The sequence below is a fragment of the Notamacropus eugenii genome, chromosome Y (assembly GCF_028372415.1).
Source record: "Notamacropus eugenii isolate mMacEug1 chromosome Y, mMacEug1.pri_v2, whole genome shotgun sequence".
Lineage (NCBI taxonomy): Eukaryota > Metazoa > Chordata > Mammalia > Diprotodontia > Macropodidae > Notamacropus > Notamacropus eugenii.
The window spans coordinates 10,273,083-10,298,349 of record NC_092880.1 but is presented as its reverse complement, the minus strand read 5'-3'; the positions used below and the strand labels follow the sequence as shown (position 1 = coordinate 10,298,349).

The following is a 25,267-nucleotide window of genomic DNA, read 5'->3' as shown; positions in this document are numbered from 1 at the left end:
AGGAGCATCCCCACCCTCGAGACTGTCCCGGATCTGGGCACACCTATTGTTATCTAACAGGCACGGTATTCAGGTGCAAACTACACGGCGGGAGAGCTTAATTAGGGTCAGGAAAGCCTGAAGGCGCTTTTAGCGCGGAGGGGCCCTGACAGTACAGAAGGCTCCGTTTTTCCTCTCTTCGCTCTCCCTTCCCCCTCTCTCCCCACTTACACTTCTACTTTCAATCTCTTACCGTAAGATCTTTGCCTCCTTGGGAGATTTCTCTCTCCCTCCTAAGGAAGAGCTCCCCCTGCACATGTAACCAGGACCCTGAATAAAGCCTAACCCTTGTTCGACTCCGGAAAGTCTCTTCTCTGATACGTTTATCCGGTTTGGCCAAACGAAGACCTGGGACAGGTAAGGTAAGACTCGGGTAGCCCTCAGGCCTCTAGGCCTGGCAGTTTAACCCTTGCCATATTGCTATATAATGGTTAGAGTTAAGATCTAAACCTCTCTGGTTTAAACAGTTTTATTTATTTGTTTTCCAATATATTGCTTGGCTATGCCCTATGTAGTCCACAAATGCTTGTGATGGTGAAGTGACTCCTAAGGGACAAAAATTTTTTTTTTTCCAGCATCATTATGATACTAGCGATGTCTTAACTTAAGTTCGTCATATCAAAAACATATTTTCTTTAATCCTAGCCTTAAGGAGTAATGTTCCATATCCTTAATATTCAACACTTTTAATCTCAGGCATACTTTTTGGTGGGGGAAGGGTTTAATAAAAAGTAAGTTCATTGGGGGAGAGTGAGCATATGATATATGAGCATATGAGTATCTGAGACGGGGAAGTAAGAATCCAGGTGATCTAAGATAATAAGACTATGGGTTTTGTAGGGAAAAATACTTTCAAAGATTGCCTTTTTTACTTATCTGTCATGTGTATCTAAAAATATTGAATAAACATTGTTAAAAATTTGATGAGAGATGTTATTAGGGACAATCAAGTTCTAAAGTCAATGAATGCAAATGTGTTCAAGAAAACTTACATTATATCACAAAACAAGAAGACAAATTCATTCATAGGAGATGTGCTCCCAGACAAAAACATACCTGGTACCAAGAAGTGAAGACTGATGTCTGGTCAAGCATTGCTGGCAAATATAGGCTTTTGTTGTCTCCCAAGAGAATAGTCTGTTTTTATCAACAGGTGACAGTTGGAGAAGTTAATTTCTGCCAAGAGATTTCAATTCACTGTAAAGAGGGAGCACACTTAGAAATCTGGAAGTGATAACTTTTTTCTATGACTTGGAGCTCAGAAAGCAAACGGGTTTTCCATGTTATTGACCCCACACAAAATGTTTAGTCCATTAACTGCTTTCTGTGGAGTCATAGACAAAAACCAATTTAAAGGCTTGTGAGGTACCTTTGGGACTTGGTCTCCTGGAAACATTTCCAAACAACTTAGAAAAGTAAGACATTAAAATCCAAAGACAAATTTCAGGATTACTCAATGAGTCAATAAGTCAGTTGTTCAATCAATTTAATAAAGACATGCTATCTACCAGACAAGTCTACACAATGGAGGAAAAGTGGTATGATGCAGTGACTACCTCAGAGTCAGGAAGATCTCAGTTCAAGTTCACACTCTGGCAGAGATTGCCTGTGTCACCATAAGAAATAAAAAAAAAAAAAAAAAGATTAATCTTTTAGTGCTCCAAAGCACACTGTGCTATTACAAAGCAAATGGTTTTCCACATTAGGAGGTAAAATGCTTTTTATCAGGTGGCATCAAGGCAATGCAGCTAGCATGTCTCTGAGGTCATATTTCAGCAGTTGAAATAAGACCTCAGAAACATGCTAGGTGTTTGAACCTGGATCCAATTGCATGCCCCTCCCCCACAAAAGCTTTCATCAGGGGTTCTATATACCAATGTAATATTAGCTCTACTTCAAAATTAGAAAATAAAATTTAAAATGTAACAGACTCCATTCAAGATGCTGAGGATACATCCAAAAAGTAAATATTTGCCTTTGAGAAGTTTTTGGTCTACTGGATAAACAAACAAACAAACATATATATATTTAAGTGAATTTCACTAAGATGTCAGATCCCTTCACCTTTGTCATTCAATTTAACCCATTCATGTAACAGAAACATAGAAGTTACTTGGGTTGTCCATATGTCCATATATGGATTTTGTTGATTGATAAAATATGACAGTTTAAAAATTGTAGATCTGGATTTCTCCTCAATATCTGAGTGTACATTTGAGAGGAAGCCATTATATATTATATAGGTCCACCCCATTAGTAAAATTTTTGAAATCTGCCTTCCAAGATTTCCTCTGGCCTCCCAATTATTAAATTACTTTCTTTACCTCTAATGATCTTTAATCTTCCAATTACCTTTGGCATTACCACCTCTTTTTTCTGTGAAATACTATCTTTCCAAATTCAGAAAAGCATAGAGTGTTTTGCATGAATTGATACTGAGTGAAATAAAGGTCCCATAAGAACAATATAAACAGTGAAGACAATAAAAATAATTAAAGATAACTGTAAAACTGTCGATCTCTGATCAACTGACCAGTTTATAATATGTCCCCAAGGAACAGATAAGAAGCATAATGATTCAATTCCATAAAGAACTATAAAAAGACATGAATAAGGACTTATATAGTGACTACTATGTGCCAGGAACAGGGCTAAGTGCTTTTTACAAATACCAAGTCATTTAAATCTCACAACAACCTTATGGTATATACTATTATTATTCCCATTTTATAATTGAGGAAACCTAGGCAAATAGAGATTAAGTTCTCAGCCCATTTACACACACACACTAATGAGAAGTAGTTATCTTCCCAAAGTCAAGGCCATCATACTATCCACTCTGCCACTTAAGTACCTATCATTGACTATAAAAAACAGAATGTTGCTTTCATGGTAACAAATGTCTAGGTTGCATTGCCAATAGAGTAGTGAACTTGGAATAAGGAAGAACTGAATCTGGGGTAATGATATGAGCCCCTAGTGTAGTGATAGAACCCCATGAGTGGTTCAAATGAAGAAAAAATATTCATCACTAGCCTCTTCTCTCCCCACTTTTCACTGAGAGACTTTTTAGTCATATTAGGAGGGGAAGCAATGGGGTAGTTATGCTCTCAGAGACAGCAGCTACCAGGCTAGAACTATATTGTTCTATTCACTTTAAATATTGTTCCTCTAAAGGATATGGTTGGGTTCCACTTTTGACCCCAAGCTCTATATCCAAGGTTTGATCCTTTCCCCACATATCAGTTCCACAATAAATAAACATAGAGAATATGAAAGAAGCCCATTTATTCAAATCATGCCAAACAGAAATCAGAGAAGGTGTACATAGCAGTACTTGTACCAGATAATCCAGAGCAAAAGAAGTCTCCAATTGGGAGATAACTTAGTTCAACCAAGAAAGAGTGTCCTAAATCTTACCCAAGAGGAATATTTCCCAAAGTCTCTAGACAAGCAAGTTGGGAATAGGGGTATGATGGAGGCTATCCTCTCATATTTTTCCAGAGTCTTTTCCTTCAGCAACCTTTAGTGGTGTTGGTCTCTTCCATCTTCTCTCTCCCAGCCAGAAACAAGGAACAACTAAATGAATACCCAAGGGAAACTAACTGAAGTTCTCTGTCTCTTCACCACTTGTAAGGGCAAGCAAAATAGGATCTTTTGCTGTTTTTGTTTTACCAAAAATGACTGTGATTGAATAATGTGATTAAGGAGGATCTTTGCCACCTATTGGTGAGCCTGCCTAAAGTGGGAAGCTTGATTAGGGGAGTTGTTTTGTAGGAGGGTGCCAAGTACCTTTAATTTTTTTATATTAAGGCAATGGATAACTGGAGAGTTATGCCCTCTGGCTCTAAAAAGTGTATAAATATTCTGAGGGCAACGTCCTACTTGAGGCTTACTGACCGGAAGTGTTTCTTTGGCCAGAGAGACTCTGGGAAGCTCCTGTCAACCTGAAAGTTTGGTTAAGAAGAAGGCAACAGGCTAAATGTATACAGTTTATTCCCTTTAAGCTATTAATTACATGATCATGGAGCCAGAATGAAATTTTGACTGACAAATGAAAGAATGACCAGGGTCAAATCCTTTTAGGACAATCCAAAGTGGTCTGTGTCCTTCAAATTTATGGTCTCCATGAGTGATTAACTAGATCTTGAGAAAGGAATTTCTTAACTGCATAGGGTGTAAAAACAATAAGATGACAGAGCTGACAAAGTTTTGATTGAAATTACAATCCAGGATATCTGTGTTTTCTTTACCATTAACATGCCATAACATAGTATATGTCCACAAAATATTAAGATATGGAAAAAGTCCCATTATTCAAGATAGTGTCTTGGATTAAGGGTCTGGTAAGGAACGCTAAATCAGCTCCATCTGGCTTTTTTGACATAGGAAGAGGTACTCTCTGAGTTTATTTCAGAGAACAAGGAGATTGCTAGGTCCAGGCTCTTCTTAATTCAAGCTCTGGCCCTTATTAAAGCCCAAAATTTATATTAAATGATTATCTCCCTAAGGAGACCCTCCCCTCTCAACTCCCCCCCAAAACCCCAGAAGTTGATGCTTCCCTCTCTGGTAACTGTGTATGTATGTAATGGTCAGACATTTTGGAAGTATTGTCTGTAGACTTTTGATTTCTCTGCATTTCTCTGAAATTTTGATTTTGATTTTCTCTGATACCTGTGCTTGACTAAAATGATTGTTAACCCCTTGAAAGTTTCTTTTCTTTTATGAATGCAGATCTAAGAACCTGGGGTAGCAGGTCTCCCTCTGTATGTTGGGATGCTTACAGATACATTATTTCAGCTCCAACTGAGTAAAATCCTCAATTACTTCCCTAAACACTGAGTTATTTCCTTGGTTCTCCTGTTTCCACCTCACTATTGGGCATGTCTCTGCCTGAGAAACTTCTCCCTCTAAAATTATTTCACTTCCTTCGTCACTGTGGCAACTAAGCTGGGTGTGTACAAAGGTCAGATGCACATTTATTTTGTCAGCCTTCAGCCACTTCTGAGTTAAATGAACAGTCTTTCCTTCTGACTGACACCCCCCAGAGGGCTCTTGTAAAGGAGAGCCCAACATGCAAACCACTTAACTCTTTTTCCATCTGAATTTTTTCCTTAAGCGACTCACCTTTGTTTTTACACATAATAAGGAAATCCTTTTAATAAAACCCAGCCTCTCCTACTCACCCCTAACAACTCCTTCCCTGGTCTTACTGGTATTCCTTGCAAACACCTTCCCACATTTCCAGGTTCGCCCTCCTGTAACTTCACTTCCCAGTTTTCACAGGGTCCCATGCTCTTGGACCATTCTCTGGCTAGCTATGAAAAAGTTAAATCATCCAAACTTGAGATACTAGTTTCTCCCTCTAAATTCTTTCTGCCTCGAAATAGAGATTTTATACTTTGGGATCCTTTTCATGATGCCAAAAGTATCACCAAGGCAATATTCACAGCATTGGTGGTGATTATGAAAATGCCAGGATAGTTCTCAATCGTAAAATATAAGACTCTCTATACAGAAGGCAGAAGAAAAACATTTATTTAGACACCAAAAAGCCAAATTTCAGAACCAGAAAGCAAAATCTGTCATGGTAACTAAGAAGTTAATAAATATGATCACTGCAGGGAGCAAAGTCTTTCCTGAGAGTCCCACAGCCAGGACCTTCTTACAAGCAAACACTCATGAGCCTAAACCTTGTCCAGCAAGCCTGCCTGCCTGCCTCCTTTCCCTTCAGTCCCACCACACCTCACTCATTTCTTCCTGGTTCTGCTCCACCCTACCTGTTCCCCCTGTTCATTGATCTCCTTCCACCACACATCACTTAGGCTTCCAGGTGATTTAATGGACCTATTAAAAAATAGGATTTTCCAATTCAAATTGCCATTATACAGGGGCAGCTAGGTGGTGAGGTGGATGGAGTACCAGTGCAGGGGTCAGGAGGACCTGAGTTCAAATCACATCTCAGACACTTGACACTTACTAGCTATTGTGACCTTGGCCAAGTCACTTAACCCTAATTGCCTCATCCTGAGTCATCTCCAGTCATCCTGATAAATATCTGGTCACTGCATTCAGATGACTGTGGAGAAGTGAGGCTTGGTGACCTGAACAGCCCTCCCTCCCTCAAAACAAAGTCAAGTTCAAGTCATCTGATTATTTCTCTGATTGCATGGTCACCACCATTACACAACTCAGCAATGCCCCTTATGGAAGGTACTTACTTGAACATAATAGTTGTTGTTTTTTATCATTATTACTAATCTCTAATAGCCTAATGAATGTAGCCACTTAAATGTCCACCCAGCACCACAAATTCCTCCTGTAGCTAAATTAATGATGTTCTCTGCTAAAAACATCTTTCTGCTTTCATCATTTTCTTAGTAAACCATGGTTAAATGTTGTGATTAAATTGAATTCCTGCCTCTATTTCTGTCTCTTTCACTTTTAGTAAGTCACCAAGTCATAAACATTAACTTCTGAAAAACATCTCAAATTCATGCTCCCTTATGCATTCCACTATCAAAAGAATACAGGAAGGAGTTCTTTCTCACAATTTACATTATAACAACAGCCTCCTAAATTTGCTTTCCTTAAAGGTTCTTTCCTGCTCTTTGTCAGTCTTTCATATCAATGTAAACTTAATTAGGTAATGATTTGATCATGTCAGTCTTTTTTTTTTTTTTCAAAATCCATTGATGGTTCACTCTTACCTACCGAGTAAATCATAAACTCCTTGGAATTTAAGGCTTTCCACTTTAACTTTCTAGCCTTATCTCAGAATACTAATGATCTATCCTGACCCATGTGAGCTTGGGCAAGTAATTTTAATTCCATGGTCCTCAATTTCTTTTTTATTTTTTGGTAGCAGTTCAGTAGTGTAAGAGTGTAAGTAAGTAAGTAAGAGTGTAAGAGTCTTCTTAGCACATCAAAACCTTCTGTCTTCCACTATCACCCAAAGTCTGTCCAAGTTCATATTTGTACTTCCCTGATACTATCTATCCATCTCAACTTTTGCCTACCCCTTCTCCTTCTGTCTTCAGTCCTTGCCAACTTCAGGGTTTTTCCATCTAAATTAGTCTTGTCATTGTGTGGTCAAAATACATAAGCTTCAGCTTCAGTATTTGACCTTCCAATGATTACTCTGAATTATTATTTTTAAGTATTGATTGATTTGATCTCCATGTTACCCAAGGCACCCTGAAAAGTCTTCTCCAGCACCACAATTACAAAAGTTTGACTCTGCAGGGCTCAGCTTTATATGTAGTCTTACTCTTACAGTCATACATTGCTAGTGAAAAAAAACTAACAAACATAGCTTTGACTATATGGACCTTTGTTAGTAAGGCGGAATCTCTGCTTTTTTTCTATTATTATTAATTATATACTGTCTAGGTTTGTCATATCATTCCTTCCAAGGAGCAAGTGTCTTTTCACTATATGGATATAGTCACCATCTTCAGTGATCTTCGAACACAAGAATATAAAATCAGACACTGTTTTCTATTTTTATTCCATCTCTTTGAAAGGAAGCAAAAGGACTGTTTGCCATGATCTTAAGCCACTTTTTCATGTTAAGTTTCAAGCCAGTTCTTACACTCTCCTCTTTCTCCCTCATAAAAAAGCTGTTTCAATTCTTCCCCAATTTTTGCCATCAGACTGGCATTCTTTGCATAGTGGGACTATTGGTATTTTTCCAAGTAACCTTAATTCCAGTTTTTGATTCATTGAGTCTGCCATTTCACATGATACACTGTGCATATAAAAGCTAAATATAAAGGTGACAATATATAGCCTTGTCATGCTCCTTTTCCAATCTTAAACCAAAAATTTGTTCCATATTTAGTCGCTTCTTGATTCACACGCTGGTTCTTCAAGACAGAAATAAAATGCCCTGGTACTCTTAACTCTTTGCAAACTTGGCACATTTTGCTATGATCTAAATAAGGAATTTAATGTAGTCAGTGAAAGAGAAATAAATGTTTTCCCCCTTAAATCATTTATTTTCTGTATAACCCAGCTAATATTGACAATTTGGTCTCTAGTTCCTCTGCCTTTCCTAAAATGAGCCTTCTTTTCTGGTAATTCTCAGTTCACATATTATTAAAGTTAAGTTTGCATAATCTTAATCCTAATCTGGCTGACATGTGAAATGAACACAATTGTTCAGTAGTTTGAACATTCCTTGATATCATCCTTCTTTAAAATTGGGAAGAAAACTGAATCTAGTGGCTACATATTCTTTATAAATGAAGACAATGGATAATATGTTTATCAAATCCCTTCCTGCTCCATTGCTTTGATTCTTTAAAGTCAAAAACACAACCTGTTTCAGGCAAATTATACTACAAACAGAAAGAAAGAAACAATTCATATACTATTGAAATACAATCAGGATAACACAAGAACCAGCAGCTTCTCTGTTAAGGGGTTGAAGGACTGGGAATATATTCCAGAAGTCAAAAGAGTAGGATTAAAACCAAGAATCACCCACCCAGCAAAACTGAGTATAATACTTCAGGGGAAAAATAGTCATTCAATGAAATAGAGGACTTTCAAGCATTCTTGATGAAAAGACCAGAGCTGAATATGACATTTGACTTTGAAACACAAGAATCAAGAAAAGCATGAAAAGGTAAACAGGAAAGAGAATTCATAAGGGACTTACTAAAGTTTAACTGTTTGCATTCCTACATGAAAAGATGATACTTGTAATTCTTGAGATTTTTCTCAGTATTTGGATAGGTGGAGGGATACATACATAGAGGGCACAGGGTGAGTTGAATAGGAAGGGTTTATATATAAAAAATAAAATTAAGAGGTGAGAGAGGAATATATTGGGAGGAGAAAGGGAGTAATGGAATAGGGCAAATTAAAGCTTATAAAGGAGGCAAACTCTTCAATGGAGGGGAAAAGGGTGAATGTGAGAGGGAAAAAGTGAAACTTACTGTCATCATATTTAGCTTAAGGAGAGAATAACCTGCACACTCAATTTGGCATGAAAATCTATCTTACACTACAGGAAAGTAGAGGAGAAGGGGATAAGCAGGGGGTATGATGGAAGGGAGAACTAATAGGAGGAAGGGGAATTAGAATTAAACACTTTTGGGGAGGGACAAAGTCAAAAGTGAAAATAGAATAAATGGGGGTAGGATAGGATGGAGGGAAATATAGTTAGTCTTTCATAACATGACTTTTATGGAAGTCATTTGTATAGTTACACATGTGTACCCTATATTAAGTTGCTTGCCTTCTCAGTGGAGAATGGGTGGGGAGGGAGAAAGGGAGAGAAGTTGGAACTCAAAGTTTTAAAAATGAACGTCAAACATTGTTTTTACATACAACTGGGAAATAAGAAATACAGGTATTGGAGTACAGAAGTCTATCTTGCCCTACAAGAAAATAGAGGAGATGAAGATAAGGGAATGAAGGGGTTTGATAGAAGGGAGGGTAGATTGGGGGAATGGATAATCAGAAGGAACAGTGTATTGGGGGGAGGGGAGTGATGGGGAGAAAATTTGTAACTCAAAATCTTGTGGAAATGAATGTTGAAAACTAAAAATAAATACATACATATATTAAAATTTTGAAGTCATAATTTAGTTATCTCTACAAAATGTTACTAAAATGGAATTCAGTTAAATATGTAAAAGTCACAAATTGCTCAGTTTGAAGCAATGTTGATATATAAACTTTACTTTTATTTGAAATACTCAAATTTTATAGGGCATTTGATATTTTGAGGTCATTGTCCAAATCTACATATAAGGGTCAAGTATTTTTTTTTCTAAAAGTGGCAATTGCAGATGTGGTAATAATTAGGTACAGTGATCTTAAAGACTATCTCATTCCACAGATGTTAAGCTATTGGAACAGACCTCTTAAAAAAAAAGATTATACATTTGTGCAGATGTATGATAACTACATTATATGGCAGAAATTATATACAGGGGGTTGCTTGGTTTTCTTCTTACTTGAAGGGGACCAAAATGATTTCAATCTCTTTGGGTCAAGGGATAGAGGGCCTGTTTATGGCTGATCAGACAAGCTAAAAGACTCTACCACAGTTCAGGGACAAATAGACCATATGAATATTTGGACTCAAGATGTATCTAAATTCTCCCCTTTCATACTTCTTTTCAGTTATTGAAAGTTTACTTTGGTCAAGGAGCACAGCACCTACATTAATGGAGGCATGGAGAACTAGGGAATTCTATGCCAATGTGTCCCATGTCTCCCATGGCTGCAGATATATAAATCAATACGTTATCAATGGTGATGGCATGTGTCTCACAATTTATAATGAAGTTCTTCAGAGTAACTTTAAGTGTGCCCTTCTATAGAATTTTCTGACCTCTATAACACATATGAGTACAGTATGTTGAGATTTACAAATCATCCAAGAAAAAGCAAAATGAGTCAGAAGAAAATTTAATGATGGTAGATTTCTATTTTTATGTTTATTTTATTTTTAGTTTTCAACATTCATTTCCACAAAATTTTGAGTTCCAATTTTCTTCCCACCTCTCCCCTTCCCCAGCCCCATAATGCCTAGCATTCTGATTATCCCTTCCCTCAATATGTTCTCCCTTCTACCCCACCCCTCCCTTCCCTTATCCTCATCTTCTCTCTTTTCTTGTAGGTCAAGATTGATTTCTATACCTTATAACCTGTATTTCTTATTTCCCAGTTGTATGCAAAAACAATTCTCAACATTCATTCCTAAGATTTTGAGTTCCAAATTCTCTCCCTTCCTTGCTCTCCCTTGAGAAAGCAAGCAATTCAATATCATCTATATATCTGTAGTTTTGCAAAATACTTTCAGAATAGTCATATTGTGTAAGACTATATTTCCCTCAATCCTATCCTGCTCCCCATTTATTCTATTCTCTCTTTTGACCTTGCCTCTCCCCAAAAGTATTTACTTCTAGTTACTCCCTTCTCCCATTTGCCCTCCCTTCTATCATCTCCCCTACTTGTCCCCTTTTGCACTACTTTCCTGTAGTGTAAGATAGATTTTCATACCAAATTTAGTGAGCATGTTATTCCCTCCTTAAGCCAAATGTGAAGAGAGTTAGATTCACTTTTTCCCTCTCACCTTCCTTTTCTCCTCCATTGAAAAAGCTTTCTCTTGCCTGTTTTATGAGAGATAATTTGCCCCATTCCATTTCTCCTTCTCTCTTCCCAATATATTCATCTCCACCCCTTAATTTTATTGGTTTTAGATACCATGCCTTCTTATTTCACTCACCCTGTGCTCTCTGCATGCACACACACACACATACACACACACACACGTATGTCTATGTGTGTGTGTATAATCCTTCCAACTATGCAAATACTGAGAAAAGTCTCAAGAGTTACAAATATTATCTTTTCACGTAGGAATGTAAACAGTTCCACTTTAGAAAGTCCCTTATAATTTCTCTTTCCTGTTTACCTTTTCATGCTTCTCTTGATTCTTGTGTTTGAAAGTGATATTTTCTATAAACTTCTGATCTTTTCATCAAGAATGCTTGAAAGTCCCTATATTTCATTGAATGAACATTTTTCCCCTGAAGTATTGTACTCAGTTGTGTTGGGTAGGTGATACTTGATTTTAATCCTACTTCGTTTGACTTCTGGAATATCAGCCCTTTGATCCCTTAATGTAGAAGCTGCTAGATCTCGTGTTATCCTGATTGTATTTCCACAATACTCAAGTTATTTCTTTCTAGCTGCTTGCAATATTTTCTCCTAGACCTGAGAACTCTGGAACTTGGCTACAATATTCCTAGGAGTTTCTGTTTTTGGAACTCTTTCAGGAGGTGATTGGTGAATTCTTTTAATATTTATTTTGCCCTCTGGTTCTAGAATATCAGGGCAGTATTTCTTGATAATTTTATGAAAAATGATGTCTAGGGTCTTTTATTGATCATGGATTTCAGGTAGTCTCATAATTTTAAATTGTATCTCCTGGATCTATTTTCTAGGTTGGTTGTATTTCCAATGATATATTTCACATTATTTCCTATTTTTTCATTCTTTTGGTTTTTGTTCGGCAATTTCTTAGTTTCTTATAAAATCATTAGCTTCCATCTGTTCCATTCTAATTTTTAAAGAACTATTTTCTTCAGTGAGCTTTTGAACCTCCTTTTCCATTTGGCTAATTCTGCTTTTTAAAGCATTCTTCTCCTCATTGGCTTTTTGGACCTCTTTTGCCAATTGAGTTAGCTTATTTTATATGCGTTGTCTTCTTCCCCATTTTTTGGGGTCTCCATTAGCAAGCCGTTGATTCACTTTTCATAATTTTCTTGCATCACTCTCCTTTCTCTTCCCAATTTTTCCTCCACCTCTCTTCCTTGATTTTCTAAATGCTTTTTGAGCTCTTCCATGGTCTGAAACAACTGCATATTTATTTTGCAGGTTTTAGAAGCCTTGACTTCCTCTGATGGTATTCATTGTTCTTCCTCATCTGAAAGGATTGAAGAAAATACCTGTTCACCAACAAATTAACCTTCTATAGTCTTATTTTATTCCCTTTTTGGAGCATTTTCCCAGCTAGTTACTTGACTTTTGAGTCCTTTGTCAAGAGGAGGATATACTCTGGGGACCTGTAAGTTTTCAGTTCCTCCAAAGTGGCACAATCAAGGGAGAGATATTCTCTCCTCTCTTGGCTTGTACACTAGTCTGGGAGCAACCAAAAACTTTTCTGCCTAGAATCTGTGTGTAGAATTCCTTCTCTACAGCCACGTTCAGCTCCACTAGGCCAGCACTCCTCCTCCTTGCCCCAGGGCCTGGCTCAGGACTGAGATTCATATCAGCTGCTCAATTCCCGCAGGGGCTTTAGGCAGAGGTCTCCAAAATGGATGCTGCCAGACCACGTTCCCTTCTCACTCAGATGAGTAAGCTTTCTCACTGACTTTTGAAGCTGTGTGTGGTGTTTGTGAGTTGAACAATCTGGGAACTGCTGATGCTGCCTATTCTAGGTCCTGTCCCTGCTGTGCCATATGGCCCATGCTCCACTCCACACCCAGTGAGATCGACCTTTCATGTTGACCTTCCAGGCTGTCTTGTACTGGAAATCTCTTTCACTCTATTGTTTTGTGGCTTCTCTGCTCTAGAATTTGTTTAAAGTCATTTTCACAGGTATTTTATGGACTATGTGGGAAAGCTTCTACAGATGCTTTTTACTCCCCCATCTTGGCTCTGCCCTCAGTAAATCTCTGGTAGATTTCTTAGAAAGAAAATTATTATCTATCCAAAAGTTTCATTCAGAATATAGTCTATCATTCTATTATTTGTTAAAAGGTTTTTATGGATACCAAAGGGAGAATGGATATAGACATAGTGACTATAAAGCCTGAAAGTGTTTCCCCATGGGACAGTTTTCACTCATCATATGGTTGGTCATGTCATACCTTGTTCTTTACTATGTGCTATTAGGCAATATTTCCCAGGGAGGCTCATTATGTTGCTTTTGGGAAAGTGTCAACATATTCAAAGCAAATTATGCCCAAAGGTTTCATTCTCTTTCCTTCTAAAGGGAAATCTACTATGAGGCAATAGACTAAACCAAGGATAAAGTATTCATTTTTATACCTGCAGCCAGTAATTGTTAAAATGGCACTTTTTTATTGAAATGTGTCATTTTCACCAAAGCTTCCTCCTTTTCCTTCTCTTGTTCTCCTTCCTCCTCCTCCACCTTGACTTCCACTTCCTCCTCCCAATAACAACAAAGCAGCAACAGCAACAGTACCAGCAGGAAAATAGTATGCACAATGATTATTACAATAATCTATATGGAAGGAATTACAATAGTCTATGTGACTGGAACACCAAACTAGAAGAGTTGAAACTGAATGTTATGAAATTAGAAAGAACAGGTTTTAGACCCAAATAAAAGATATAAAGAGACACTTTTCTCTTCTTCCTTTATGATATTTAGTATCCATGGGCACTAAATGTTGCCTACAATGTCAGATGTTTTTCTCTGTCTGTTATTAAAATTTTCCTCTTCTCTTTCTTTTCCTTCTATTTTTTTTAAACAGGTGTTCTGAAAGAGAAAGAAAAGGAAAGGATGGAGGTATAATCTTGGTAAAGATATATCTATCTATGAATCTATCTAAAAATAAAACTAATTAACAGTGAATTCTGATAGCTCATAAAGCCACAATCCTACATTTGCTTTTATATGTTGTCTAGGGTGAAATTGGGAATTGGTAGTGGTGATGGTGTGGCTGTTTTCATTCTTTCAAGTTCTCACTTTTCAATGCTCAATTCTTTGTGATGTAATGGTGTATTAGCAAGCACACTAGTACAGTCAGGACTGCCTGCTAGCACAGATTCTTTGATCTTCTTTGTAAAGGAAAGACAGCCTCAAAGGAGTTAACAATCCTTCTTTAATTAAAAGTACATAAGTAATCCACTGGTTCAGGGGAAATGTCAACAGCCTGAACGTGGAGAAAATACAAACTGAGAAACTGCAAACAGAGAAATTAGTACAAAGATCAACAGGTGGGGCTGCAACTGTCTGACAAAGTAATGCAACCACCTAAATGCACCAGCAGATGAGGGAGCACCTGTAACAACATCTGAGTAGCCAACTACTCAGCTGGCTACTCAGATGGCTATTCAGAGTCCCATCCAGGGAATCAAAATGTCCTTCTAATAAGTGAAACCCATGAAGCAAAACGCCAATCTCCCACCATATATAGTTTTCAAATTATAGGCTTAGAGCCAGAAGGTATCACAGTCATGTGACTCAGCACAGCTGTAAATCACCCTTCAGATGTTCACAATTTGGCCTTAACCTAGGAAACTGAACTCCAAAGAGAAAACGAAAATCCCACTTTCTTTACCATGTATCTTAATTCATTATGCCCTCTCCAAGGTCACCACTGATATATTTATTGCTAAAAACCAATATTCTTTTCTCAGTCCTCTTTCTTATCCTTTTTTCTCCCAACCTCAACCCACCCTGCTCAACCTTCCCAATGAAAATTAGCACTCAAGTTTTGCGAAGCTTGACTTATAGGTAATCTTTCCTCTTCTCTTGTATGAAAAATGTCCCCCATCTCCTTTTCTGGTCATCTCCATACCATGAATCCTCTTCATTACATGGTCTCCTTCCCCATTAGAATGTAAGCTCTTTGGGATATGACTATTTTGTTTGCTTGAATGGGAACCTTCAGCACTTAACACCTTGCCTGGCACATAGTCAACATACCACATCAAGGAACATTTATTGCACAGTCATTTTGTGACAAGTACTATGCTAATCACTAGGCGTATATATATATATATATATATATATATATACATATATATATATAATTATACAATATATATAATTAAAAAACAGATCTTGCTCTCAAGGTGCTTATGGTCTGAAGGGTTTGGGGACAAGATGACAATACACATATTAGATATATTATCAGCAAATGGGAGATAATGTCAGAGTGAAGGCACTAAAATAAAGGAGAAATAGGAAAGACTTCTTGCAGAAGGTGAGATTTTAACTGAGACTTGAGAATGAGGTATAAGGAAAGGAATATTCCCAGAATAGTAGACAGTCATGAAAGATGCCTAGACTCTAAAAATAAAGTGTAGTGTTCAAGGAACAGTAAAGAAGCCAGAAACATTATTTCCAAGAGTATGTGGAAAGAAATAAAGAAATAAATAGAAAGGGGACACCCCCTTCCTATTCATTTCATATTCTGTATCTCTTTTTCTCTGTCTCTGTCTCTCTGTTTCTCTCTCTGTCTGTCTGTCTCTGTCTGTCTGTCTCTCTCTCTGCATCTGTAGTCAACGGTGATCACTGGCTCCTTCTGAATATTTTGTTTGTTTTAGTTTTCATGGTTTCCCACATTTACTTTAATTCCTCTATGCAACATGACTAATGTGACAATGTGCTTAATAATTATGTATGGATATGATATAAGATCGCATGCCATCTTGGGGAGGGAGTGGGGAGTGAGGGGGCGAAAATCGAAGACTTATGTTATTGATTGTAGAAAACCAAAAATAAATAAATTACTAATAAAAAAATGAAAGTTTCATTTTTCAAATATATAGAGAATTGAATCAAATTTATCAGAATACAAGTAAGTAGTAAGCTTCCCCAAATACTGACTAAAACAAAAAAATAAAAACAAAAAAACCTAGAACGAAAAGAAAAAAAGATGTAACAAAATTAGAGAAAACTGATGCAGATATAGATTGACTTCTCAATAGTTATAAAACTAGCAAAAATATCTGAAATTGCATATGAACTCAGTATTAGCTAGAGATACATGAAAGGAGAAAGCATATGGTAGTATTTTCTGATAATTTTGATCAAAATGGAAGTAGGTAAAGAGACAGGTAGATAAGGCAGTGGTTAGAGCACTGAGTCTTCAGTTTTCAGACCGAAATTCACATGCAGTAATAAAAATTAAACTAATGGTCACCTCCTTAAAAAAAATCCCCACATGAAGACGCTTAAGAACGTTAAGACTCAAACTCAGAGCTTTTAGAAAGGGGAAAGCATACTGCAACCATCCAAAAAGAATTCAAAAAGAAAAGCAAAAAGAAAAAACAAAAGTCAGGATCACATAAAACATTTTATCCATCTACATAATGGAATAGAAATCTTAGGATACTATATTCCAAAGGCAAATGATATAGACTTACGACTAAGAATAATTTGGCCAGACAATAATGAATGCACGCCTACAGGAGAAAATGTTACTCTGATGAAATAGAGGACTTCCAAGCGTTCCTAATTAAACAAATAGAGTTGCATGGAACCATGAGGTCAAACACAGGAGTTGAGTCACAAAGAATTTAAATATGAACAAAAATGATAAGGTACTAAAATATAAACTACTTATATTCAAATATGTGCAAACATTTGTCCCCTATGAACTCAATCATCATTGTGTGTTATAGATAGTCAAATTTAACAGAAAGTCTGATTGTTTTTTAAATGTCTTGATGTTCCTAAGAGAGGAATGGAAAGTGAGGGGGCAAATATATACTGGGGGAGGAGAAGAGAAAGGTTGGTTATGGACATTTATCTCACATAATCAGAGTTCACAAGAATTATCTCTACAAACAAAGTGGATGGGGTAAATGGATGCAAGTGAGACATAAGTATCACTGTCATCTAAATCATACAAAAGTAGGAAGAACATAAACATACAGCTGAGTCCAAAAACAAAAAAAAATCACTTCTCTCAATAGGGAAATGAGAAATAAAAGGATAGAAATGAAAAAGAAATTAGAATGAAGAGAGATTAAGGAAGTAAATAGTCTTAAGAAAAATCAACTCTAAGAATGTACAAAAATATTTGTAGTTCTTTTGAACTGGTAATCTGAAGGCAGGACCACAAATTGTGAAATGAATGAAAAAGTAATTGTAGGTGATGGATTACTATTGTCCAATAAGAAATGATGAATGGGAGGACTTCAAAGAAACTGAGGATGATTTGTAAGAAGTGATGTGTGATTCAGTGAAAAGAACCACAGAATAATCAACATCACGACAAAAATATTGTCAAGACAATCACCTAAAAGACTTAAGGAATCTGATGTGTGTAATAACCAGCCACTATTCTGAGTGATTAATGAGGAAAGTATCTTACACACATAGTAATGATTAATTGTGGATAAATATATAGATAAAATTATATACTTTCAGTTGCATATGCATACATGCAGAATATATACATACAGAATTATATATGTATATTTGTATATTATATGTATATGCGTGTATATACATACATACACATATATATAATATGTGTGTGATATGTATATCCAACTCAGAAATTTGTTTTACTTGACTGTATTTTATGTAGAATTCTTTTCCCTCTTATTCTAGAGTGGGATGGAGGGGATTAGGAAATATGAATTATTGTTGATTGAAAATAAAGATTTTTAAAACAGAAAACAAAGAATAGGTCTCTAGTATAAACTATTGTATAATCTCTAATGTGATTTGTGTAGAACTATTTAATCTCTCTAAAACGTATTTTCCCCTAAAAATTGGCAACCAAAAATATCTCCAAGTCTTTGTGATAATTAAGAGGAACAATAAAAAAAGAGAATTAGAAAATGTCTTACGCTGTCAAGATTTGTACTACTAACTGAAAGAGTCCTTCCCTCAACGTCACCTTAAATGCTTTAAAGAGAAATAATATGCTATCATAATAGGATGTTAATATAGCTCATTTCCACAACCCTAATAAATGTTTGTTGGATGATTTCCTCATAATAATTATATTAATAAAGTAGCAAAATTTGACAGATGTCTCTGTGGGAGCCCTTCATCAAGAGAGAGAAGAGAAAATTAGAAAAAGCAAAGACAAGCTCAAATAGATGGAAGAATAGGTAGGATTAGTGAGTCTTGGGGAGTATGTGATATATAAGGCATCATCCGAGACAGTACCTAATCTGGCTGATGAGAAGGTCATAGCAGTACATAAATCATACAAAATCATCTATGCCAACCTGTAGCTATTTGTTCTTTGTATTCTACTGTTCATGTTAGTTGAATAAATTATTTTCTAAGATATACATACATGCACACGCAAGTACATATGTGTGTATGTATGAATACATGCATATAAATGTTCAAGATGATAACCTTTAATAAAAAGAAAATGCCTCACATGTTCACGTACTGTTTAACAATTCTGATGAGCTAGTCTACTATCATTTATTTTTCTGTTTATTTATCTTCACCAACAATAGTACTTAACACCTGAAGTCATTTTCTTCTAGACCTCTTCATCTTCAAAATTGTTCATGTTTTTTCTTCTAAGAGAAGTATAAATAGTTTTCATCCTAGTGGACAATGGTGAACAGTTAGAGTTTATTGGATGGGGAAGGTGAGAGGTTATAGACGCCTGAGGCAAGAAAAAAATCACTGTCAACTATTTTATGTGTTTTAGGGAGAACAAAAAGCATCATTTCATGTCCTCAGAAATCATTGAAGGTTTTGCATAAAATCCTGTTCCAGTCATTGGTGGGACATAAACAAATAGAGTTTCATTCCTTTCCTTCAGGTGTTTACAACCTACTAGTAAACATAGGACTTGAAGCTACCTCCTCCAAGGTAGGGTGATAAAAAGCATTTATCCAGTTCTTTCCTGGTAGAGTCTATATACATATCACCAATAATCTATAGTTCAAGGCATGCAATTCATTTTTCTCTCCATTCTAAAATATTTTCCTCAAATGGACTTCATTTTTTATACTTATGATTTAACAGAATACCAAATCTCAAATTCAAAGCTATAGTCTCAACATCCCGCTGAGATCATCCACAAATTTCTAAATATGAAACCAATAACAGCAACAACACACTTGATGACTTAGAACACATCGGTGTTCTCCTAGGTGGTTCATCAGTGTCCAGCAAGGTGGTTTTTCTTTATTTCTCTGAGGCTCTGTTGCCTCAGCATTAAAATATGGAGCATTTGATTTGAATGTGCTCTATTTTTTTTTCCATTACTAGTTTGTGTCCTTTATGAATGGCTAACATAAAGTGATATTTAGAAGATTTAAATTTGAAGTAAATGTTCCCACTACCACTATGACCTAACTAAGACTATTGGGAGAATAATTTCCCAATTCTCCAAATGCTTTGAGATTGGAGATTTTGCTCATTTCAGGAAAAATTATTCCCTATATCCTCTCTCTATATAAATCTTTTTTTTTTTTTTGGTTGGCTGAACTTTTATTTTTTCTTTTACAAATCCCTCGCAAAGAGATGTGTTTTGGGGAGGGGGCGGGGAAGCGATGTATTGGGGAAATTTAGGGGATGTAAAAACGAGAGAGAGAAATACATAAAATCGACGGGGAAGGGAGCGCTTGGTGCCCTTTGGAAGAAAACTGCTATCGGAAACCATTGTAACAGAAGCCTTCCCGTCTCAGGCCGTTCTCGATCCGCCAGCCGCCAGCCGCCAGCCTTTCTCTCTATATAAATCTTGATAAGAGTGCAGGGTAGAAGGCAAACTAGAAACTCCTCTTTGTTGCTGGTCCAGCTGACATCCTGATGGGCAAGAAGCAATGGCACTTGGGGACACTAGTAACTGCCACAAACACTCAATTAGTTCAGATGTTGAAATATTCGATTCCAGTAACACTTTGATACAACATGACCTTCTTTCTTAGATTGGTTGGCAGATAAAAAGAAATAGTTTTGTCTATTTGAAAAATACATTGGAAAGAACTGATGAATGAGATTAGTAGTTGAGATTGTGTTGAGGAATTTCATAGGAAATTACAACTGAAAGATATGTTGGATGGTTAGGAGACATGTAAGTTTTCAAATATAACCTTTTTCTGTTTTTATTTCCTACATTTTCTTTTGCTTTCCCATAACAGTGAACTTCGTTGCTTGATTGTAAATTGGTACAATGACTTTCATTAATGGAATGCAATATGATTTCTCTTTTTGAATAGAGATGAAGGGAGTCATTGTTAAAATAGAAGGATTTTGAACTAGAATGTACCATAAAGAATGTTTGATTCAATCACCTTCTTTTAGATCAGTAAATTGTGACTCAAATAGATTAAACAAATTTCCAAAAGTCGTACTTGTAGTAAATAACAGAATTAGTCTTCTAATAGTAGTATTTAAGCTCTGTATATAATGCCCATTTCATTATGTCATAATGGCTCAAGTAGGTATGTTTTAAGGATTGCTAGAAAGGTGATAATCTATCATTCAGTAATCAAGTTTAATGGACAGAGAAAAAAAAAAAACCACTAACCAGAAAGTCAGGACACAAAGTATCATGCACTCCCTATATAAATTTGAAAAAAATCATTTCCTTCAGGGTCTACCCTTTCTTCTACAAAAGGAGGAATTTTCACTATTGCAGAAGTACCTAATCATTTTTTCCTGGACCAATTTGTTGTCAGAAAACCTATTAATCCCATATTGCCATCATATATATTTGCTTATATTCATAATTGGAGAAAATGATAATTGTCATTTATGTTAGTGAAAATAAAGTTGTAATTGACCCCATCTAATCCCACTGAAGATTAGTACATTGTGAGCAGTCTGAATCTATGAATTAATGAAGGTGAACTTCATTGCGTAGAAAGAATTTTTAAAATGCAAAATTATGGATTTCTAGATAGGAGAAGCAGAAACTACAAGGTTCAATTATAATTATATTTAAGTATTTAAAATGGCATTCCCTGGATGAGATTAAACTGATTTTGTTTGGACTCAAATCACAGAAGTAAGAGTAATGAGGGGGCAATTGCAAAGAAGCAAAGCTACACTTTATGTTGGGAGGAAGATAATTACATCTTAATAAATAGAACTATATAAAAGTGGAATGGATTATTTTGGGAAGAAATGAGTTCTCCCTTAAGCAAAGTCATTAAGTAAAAGCTAGAAGAAAACTTGTCAAGTATGTTGTAGAGATTTATTTTTTTTTTATATATACAGCCTGGTTTAGGATATCAGTGAGGGTTCCAATCAACTTTGAAAAACGGGTTACTCTCGAATCCAAAGTTGACTACATGACAAATATATATATATATATGTATGTATATATATATATATATATATATATATATATGTATATGTATATGTATAATGACTTCATGGATGACAAAATTTACGGAAGAGGTTTTATGAGTGCTTCCACTCTCTCTCCATAAAGATATATCTAGATGTATACATATGTATGCATATATGTGTGTACATATGTATATGCCTGTGTTTATTTATGCATATAAGTATATGGATGTGTGTTGTATATGTATATTGTATATGCATATATTTGTATGTATATGTATGTATGTATTTATGTGTATATATATATATACATATATATATATATATATAGAGAGAGAGAGAGAGAGAGAGAGAGAGAGAGAGAGAGAGACAGAGAGAGAGAGACTAGACCTATGATTTCACTAATGCAGCAAACTCTCAGATAAGAATATTCTCTCAACCTATGAAATTGACCACCAAGTACTTATAGGATAAATGACTTGCCAGGCGGACAAAGCCACACCGTGAAAGAGGAGGGACTTGCTACTCTAATGAAAAGTGAAAACAAAATAAATAGATAAATCAATAAATAAAGGAATAAATAAAACTTTTAAAAAGAACACAAATTTACACAAACAGTCCTTAAAATAGACTCAAGCGAAGTAAATTGTTGTTCATTCATTTCAGTCAAGTACAACTCCATTTGGAGTTTTCCTGGCAAAGATACTGGAGGGATTTGTCATTACCTCTTCCGGTTCATTTTACAAATTAGGGAACTGAAGCAAACATGGTCAAATGACTTTCCCGAGGTCATACTACTAGTATGTGTCTGAGGCCAGATTAGAACTCAGGAAGATGAGTTTTCCTGACATCTGGACTGGCATTCTGTCCAGTGTACCACCTGGCTGCCCAGAGTAGACTAGAGGCAAGGTAGAGTTTACGCCATATAAATGATAGTGAAGCCTTTAGACTTAGACATTAACTACTAAATTTTTGGTCTTATCTTTTCCCCTGTTTTATATACTGTTAGTTGTACCCCACTTCCACTCTGTACAGAATATGCCACATTTCTGATTCATAGGCAGCAGCCTTGTTTATACTTTTTTTTTTTTTACTATCTCCTTTGGATGTGAGCAAAATTATCAAATTGAACATATATCAACATGAAAGAAACATCCAAAATTGCAATTATAATACTACGTCAATTGGTTTTACTCTTCTATTGCATGTAACTGTCATAATAATTAACTTGCATAATACTGAATTTGATGTGTTTCTGAAGGTGGTGAGCTCCTTGTCATTGGACATCTTTAACAATGGGCTGAATAAGCATTGATCAGAGATATAGGAGTGATTCTTACTCATAAAGAGCATAAACTTGATAAAGTCTTGCCAACTGAAATATGTGGTGAAATGAAAAAAAATTGACATCTGTGATTCACCTATTGTTTTATTTGAGACTCAGAATGACCAGTTGAGGTAGGTACAGCAGGTCTTGTTTTCTTCACTTTGCAGATGTGGAAACAGATGTGTTGTCCCTTTGGATGACATTCTCATTTACCTGAACCAAAAAGAAAAAATAAGTGTTAGAGATAGGGAATTACATATATACATATAAATGTATATGTACATATGTATACATGTATACATAACACCTCTTATTTGACTGATCTAAGGGCTAAGTAAAACAAGAATGTAATGATTTTATTTTATTTTCTTCATCTTGATTTTATTATATTTTTGGATCTGCATTATCTTATTCTAATCTCCCCTATTCAATCCTCATTGAGAAAGTAAAAACACAAAATTTATTACAAATATATAAAGTGAAGTGAAGCAAATTCCTGTTTTGGCTATGTCTAAAAAGCAAAGAACAAGAAACTTCAGTCTCCACTCTTAGACCATAACCTTTTTAACAGAAGTTTGCTATCATATATAAATAATTTTTGCTGATCAATTTTGTAATATTTAAATATTATCAATACTTCTAAGAACTTACTTGATCTGACTCAGAAGGGTTGCATGTTTCCTGCCACAGGAGGTATCTAAGAGGCAACTAAGAAACCACTTGAGAATATAACTGATTCTTGCTCAGTTGTGGTCTGGATTTGATATCAGCCATTCCTAGACATTCTGAGAGTTTATGAGTTGAATCATCAAAAATCAGTTCTATTTCATTAAGCTCCTAAATGCCCTCCACACAGGATATTTAAATCATACATCAAATTACGCACTCTGTAGACATCAATGTTGTATTTGTGAATATTTACCCCATAAGGTAACTGATGCACGATTGATACAGCATTTCTCATTTTGCTTTGTGTTATTTTTTTCAGATATCTACTGATTACCTTCTAATGTTAAAAAAAATGATGAACAAAAAGAGTAATGTCACTGAATTTATTCTCTTGGGTCTTTCTCAGAATAACCAGTTAGATTCTGTGCTTTGTCATTTTCTTATTTTGTTACATGTTTATTCTGATGGGAAATTTCATTGTCATGACCGCTATCACATGTAGCCAGCTTATTGAGCAATCCATGTACTTCTTCCTGACTTACTTGTCCTTTATGGATGTTTGCTACACTTCCACAGTGACCCCTAAACTCATCAGTGATATGCTGGATGAAAAGAAGAATAATTCCTACACTAATTGCCTGATCCAGCTCTTCACTATGCATTTCTTTGGAGGGGTGGAGGTCTTCCTACTCACGGGAATGGCCTATGACCTATATGTGGCAATTTGCAAACCTCTACTCTACATGGCTAATCATGAGAAGGAATAGGTGCAATGCACTAGTCTTGGCTGCTTGTGGTGGGGGCTTTCTGCATTCATTTGCACAATAGATCCTTGCTGTTCTTTTACCTTTCTGTGGCCCCAAGGAGATCAATCACTATTTCTGTGACATGTATCCATTGCTGAAACTTGCCTGCATTGGTACTCATGGGTTTCATCTTTTAGTTAGAGTCAACTCAGGGATGATTGCATTGGTGGTTTTCATGGTTCTTATGGCTTCATATACTATGATCTTATATACCCTTCCGGTACATTCTTTTGAGATCTGTCAAAAAGCTCTTTCCACTTGTGGTTCCCATATCACTGTTGTTGCTCTGTTCTTTGGGCCTTTACTTTTCACTTATATTAGATCAGCCATCACATTCCAGGAGGATAAAATTTTGGCTCTCTTTCACACAATCATTGCTCCCATATGCAATCCTTTGGTCTACACTTTGAAGAATTCGGAAATGAAAAATGCCATGAAGAAAGTGTGGAACAGAAACTTATTCAAGGGAAGAAAACAAATGTTCTAAAAGGCATCTGTGCCTTTCTATATAGCTGTTGATATAATGACTAAGTACCAAGTCATTCAGCAGAGGTGTACCAGAGGCTACTCTGTGGCTCACACACACACACAAAAATATATATTGGCATAAGATGCAGAATTGAAGAGATCTTAGAGTTCATCAAGCCCACCACATTAATCTTACAAATGTGAAAACAAGAGAGAGGATTAGAGAAGTGACTTTCTCAAGGACATACAGTTGGTTTTTATGAGACCAGAATGTGAATTCTAGTTTTCTCACTTTCTGACTTCACCCTGCTAAACCTTTTTAAATGTTGAATAATCTTGATTCCAAGTGATTTCATTTGCTAGTAAAGTTTTGTTCTTACATTTTGATTTTACTAGTTTATTTAATCATACAGTAAGTGGAATAATCCAGTAACTGAAATCCTTCCTTTT

At 35.9% G+C, this 25,267-nt stretch overlaps 1 pseudogene; it reads left to right on the top strand.

Moving 5' to 3' along the window:
- Positions 1–23,898: 23,898 nt before the first annotated feature.
- On the top strand, positions 23,899–24,836 carry LOC140516820 (olfactory receptor 4P4-like; annotated as a pseudogene).
- The last annotated feature ends 431 nt before the right edge of the window (positions 24,837–25,267 follow it).